This window comes from Myotis brandtii, unplaced genomic scaffold, assembly GCF_000412655.1.
Source record: "Myotis brandtii unplaced genomic scaffold, ASM41265v1 scaffold929, whole genome shotgun sequence".
NCBI classification, from domain to species: Eukaryota; Metazoa; Chordata; class Mammalia; order Chiroptera; family Vespertilionidae; genus Myotis; species Myotis brandtii.
Genome location: NW_005371832.1, coordinates 1465030 through 1469848, shown reverse-complemented (window position 1 = coordinate 1469848; position 4819 = coordinate 1465030). Strand labels below are relative to the sequence as shown.

The 4819-nt window shown below is 57.1% G+C and overlaps 1 protein-coding gene across 1 annotated transcript in view; it reads right to left on the bottom strand.

The window, feature by feature from the left end:
* LOC102240005 (triggering receptor expressed on myeloid cells 1) overlaps positions 1 to 4819 on the bottom strand; it is a 38889-nt gene that overhangs the window by 9911 nt on the left and 24159 nt on the right. Inside the window, exon 5 of the mRNA XM_014533016.1 lies at positions 744 to 749. The gene's annotated coding sequence lies outside the window, so the exon portion shown is untranslated. The remainder of the gene's footprint in view (positions 1 to 743; positions 750 to 4819) is intronic.

Genomic DNA, 4819 nt, shown 5'->3' with positions numbered 1-4819 from the left:
AGGAGTGGAGGAGGGAGGGGGAAGGGGGTCTCTTCCCTCTGTGTCCCCAGCTCCCAGCTGCCGCTATCATCACTCGTTAAGCCTTTGCTTAAAGACCATACTAAGCAAGCGCTTTTAGAAAATAATTTGTACGTTACATCCCTGTGACTAACAGGGCACCTCGCCAATAATATTGCATTAACTTGGTGTGGTGCCAGGGGGGCACTGACATGCTGGGGGACCACTTTGTAAAGTATGTGACTGTCCACCTCTATTCTGTACACCTGAAAGCAACACAAAATCACACGGAATGCAAACTGGAACTGAAAAATAAAAATCATAATATATAAAAACCCTGGGTCCATCACAACCGGAGGCTCGACCAACCAGAAGTCAGTCCTGCAGTCAGCCTGGGTTGCCATAGCGACCCAGCACTGACTGCTGAGGGGGCTGCGAATCACCCTGGAGAGAGGCCTGAAGAGAGAAGCAGGGTCTGATCTGTAGCCTGTGTGGCAGCTGTTGATCAGCACTTGCCTCTCTCTTTCTCCTCTGACAGGGTCAGCAGCTGGCCCTCCATTTCTCTCAAGTCCTCCTCCAGGGCTGCTGATCTGCCCCCCCTCTCTATTTTTAAAAAATATATTTTATTGATTTTTTACAGAGAGGAAGGGAGAAGGAAAGAGAGTTAGAAACATCAATGAGAGAGAAACATCGACCAGCTGCCTCCTGCACCCCCCTACTGGGGATTGTGCCCGCAACCAAGGTACATGCCCTTGACCAGAATCGAACCTGGGACCCTTGAGTCCACAGGCCGAAGCTTTATCCACTGAGCCAAACCGGTTAGGGCCAGAACCCCCTTTCTGATCAGGCCCCATTGATAGGCCCAGAGACACTGACTGCATAGAAACCGACCAATCAGAACCAAATCTAGGTGAACTGTGAGGAGCCAATGGCTGCCAGGATGCAGAGCTTTTGACGCTGACTGGCTCTTCCCCTCGCCTCTGCCCTCACCAGAAGCCAGGAACACCAGCAGGACAAGGGCTAGCCCCCAACTGTTCTCCCCTGCCGGCCTGATCTTGCCCCCAACTATTTAACCCTTGACCCACTAGCCAGTAATAGCACACACCTCCCCCAGGTACCCATTGTACCTGTAGGGGAGGGCAGTTGGGGGTGACATCAGGCCGGCAGGGGAGGGCAGTTAGGGGCAATCAGGCAGGCAGGCAGAGATAGAAATCGACCAATTAGAACCAAATTGGCCAGCAGAGGAGGGCAGTTGGGGGCCAGATCAGGCCTGCAGGAGAGGGCAGTTAGGGGTGATCAGACAGGTAGGCAGAGGCAGTTAAGGGCAATCAAGCAGGTAGGCAGAGAGGTTAGGGGCAATCTGGCAGGCAGGCAGAGGGGTTAGGGGCAATCAGGCAGGCAGGCAAGTGAGTGGTTAGGAGCCAGCGATCCCAGATTGCAAGAGAGATGTCCAACTGCCAGTTTAGGAACCGGGCTAAAGTGGAAGTCAGATATCCCCAAAAGGGTCCCTGATTCGAAAGAGTGCAGAGTGGGCTGAGGGAACCCCCTCCTCCCTGCACAAATTTCATACACCGGGCCACTAGTTAAAATATAAAAGAAAAGAATCTATCATTAGAGGAGCAACAGGAAAACAATGTTCACGGCTGCTTATAGTCACTAGACAGACAACCAAGTCAGAGAGCCCTGCACACACGTAGTGTGGCCTGTGGGGCTGGCAGGGGCAGACTCTGGAGGCAGAGACTGGTGGGGGGTGGGCGGAGCACAGTGCTGGGACCAGGCTGGGAGGCAAGGGTGGGAGCAGCCTTTAGCCACCAGGAAGCTCTGGCTAACCTCTGAGGACAGGCTGCCCCTCCAGACCTTAGTCCCTGCTTCCCATGCAGGAGCGTGGGCTGCCCTGGGAGGGGTCACCTGGGGAGGGCCTCCCACCCTCCCTGCTCCCAGCACTGGGGAGAGTCCATCAGCCCTGCAGGAGGGGGGCGGGGTGGCTAACCGCCCACCAACTGCCTGACCCAGAGTGAAGCCATGGTGTGCAGCAGTTGTAAGAGCTGGGAGCCTCGAGCTTGCCCGCCGGCTCCTCAGTTCAATCATCGGAATGTGCCAGGGGTGCCGGGGCTTCCTTGTCCATCCTTCCCCTGGCCACCACAGGTCACCCCCGCAGGGTATCCCGTCTCAGCCCCTTGCTCAGGAAGCTCCGTTCTCACCCCCTGAGGCAGCCGCAGCCTTGGGCTGCCTGACACCCGCCCCTGCCTGCACCCCTGCCCTGGATCTGCTGGGACCTGGTCCCCTGGAGCTCAGGGACAAGGGTGGGAGAGGGAGACGGAAGTGAGATGCTGGAACCTGGGGGAGGATGGCCCAGAGGCCTGGAGCTCCAGCGAGGCCACCAGGCTCCTGGCACTGGGGACCCAGGGCCGGGTTGAATCTCCTCTAGGTGCTGGGTCCTTCCTTGCCACGGGGTGGTGTGGGAGCAGGCTCTATGGATGGGCAGTGTGTGTGGGTCTGCCCGGCCCAGGAGCCCTTGATCCTAGGCAAGCAGGGACGGTGGCCACCCTGCCTGACACTAGGGCACACCCTGACCTCCGCCTGGATCCTGCACCCGCCACCTGGGGACCATGTCCCACTCCGCCCTCCCTTTCCCCTTACAATCCAGGACAAAACAGAGAAATGGGGTCCAGCAGTCTTTGAAAACATAGAATATGACACACAGTATTATAACTTGAAAAGAACTTGAAGACCAGCAACCACAACACACGTGCTCAGTTGCATAAAGTTCGTGTTCTTTCGTTTTATTCTGAAAAGTCTTGAGGTAGGAATGAGTGTCCCCTTCACAGGAGAGGAAAACTGAGGCCCGTGAGGGTTAGTGAGTTGCACAGGGTCACACGGGACAGGTGGCAGCCCTGGTCCCTGGTCCCGGTCCTGAGCCCTGTGCAGTGCTCTCCACGGGACAGCCTGCCCTCCAAGGAGACAGGGCAGTCTGGCTGCTGTCAGACTCCATGGAGGGGAGCTGCTGGGGACCCGTTTTCCCCAGGGGAGTTCAACTCCCTTCAAGTTGCATAGCAGGGGGTAGCCACACCTTCCTGGTGGGGAGGACAAATGTCAGTGTGTGTGTGTGTGTGTGTGTGTGTGTGTGTGTGTGTGTGAGCACCAGGCCAGCCAGTTCAAGTTGAGAGTCTCCTCTGGCGCCCTCTCCTGGACACAGGGAAGAGGTGCCTCCTCCCGATGGTCCCATAGGATTACCCCAGTCCCCCTTCTCTCCCCATATCCATCTTGGAGTGGCCCCACTGAGGCCCTGGCTCTGTCGGTCTCCTGACCATGACCTTTGCTCTCCCGCGTGGGAGGTCCCTGTCCCAGGGCCGAGTAGAGATGCCATATCTAGACCCACGTGTTCTCCAGTCTGTCCAGGCTGCAGACCCCTCTTTTGGGGACAAATGCTGCCCGATTCTCCAGCCTTCCCTGCAGGAGGGGCCAGGTCAGAGACAAGAGCCTTTGAGGCAGGCAGACATGGCAGGCCACCAGGCCAGGCTCCTGGGCTCATCTGCCCCATTGGTCCTGCCAACCCCCACCCCAGTAGCCAGTCCTGGTCTGTGGGAGCCCTGATCTGTCTCCCTGTGACACAGTGGCACCTCTCTCCCCAGGGGAGGACACCCTGGGAGGGGGGCTGTAGGGGGTGGCAATCGCCCCTCACTGAGCTGTGCCCCCCTTCAGGGGACTCTGAAGGGCCTTCAGTTCCCTCCAAGAGCTCAGACCTGGAGCCCAGGAGGGATTGGGGAGACATCCTGAGTTCAGCTTCTGCACCCCAGTCTGGGGTCAGGCTGTTCCTGCTGCTGAGGGGGGCTCTCAGCTGCCCATCACACCTGTCCCAGGAGGGACTGGCCAGCAGGTGGCAGCAGTGAGAGGGTGGGCTCTGCTGGCTCCCAGGACATGAGGAACCAACAGCCTGGCCAGGGCACATGGGAGGACAGTCAGAGGGTACGTGGCCAAAGGGCCATGCTGGACAGCTCTGGGGCCCCTGCTGCCGATCCCTTGGGACCCCCAGCACTTAGTCACTTTCTCCTCCTCCTCCATGGCGGCAGCTGGGACCTGCTGCCTCTGGGACTTTCTTCCCCACTTTCATGGGGAAGATTGAGGGGAGCAGAGGGCAGCTGAGGACACAGGGTCCTGGTGGGGAGAGGGCAGCTGTCCACCCCACACCACTCCCCTCAGCTGGACGGCTGAGCATTTAGCCTTCTTAAGAATACACATGAAAAGTTCTTATATGGAGTAAAGAAATGTTGACATGAACTGCATGGGGAGACTCACCAGTGTGGGGTTTTCGTCCCTCCCACAATAGAGGAAGAAAGACAGAATGTGTATGTCTACCAATTACCTATGATTTGCGGAATTCTTTATAATAAAACCCTAATATGCACATCAACCGAACGGTGGAACGACCAGCAGAATGACTGGTTGCTATGATGGGCACTGCCCTGAGAGGGAGGTGACCTGTGGCAGCAATCAGGGTTCGGGGCTGGCCAGCGGGAGGCAGCGGGCCACCCCGCACCCCCCCATCAACCCACTCACAGGTCACCCCACAGATGGCCCTGATTGCTGACCAGGCCTAGAGAATCTACCCTATATATTGGGAACAGTCTCTTAGATTTAAAACTTAAAACCTGGCAAAGCTACTCTAACACTGAAGAAACAGGATGAAGCAGTGATGACATGCATGGACCCTGGCTTGCACATTTTGTGGTCAGCCCTGATTCGGACACTTATAACTGTGTGACAAAGCCAATTACTTAACTTCTCTCTGCTCCAGTTTTCCACCCATAAGATGGGGAAAATG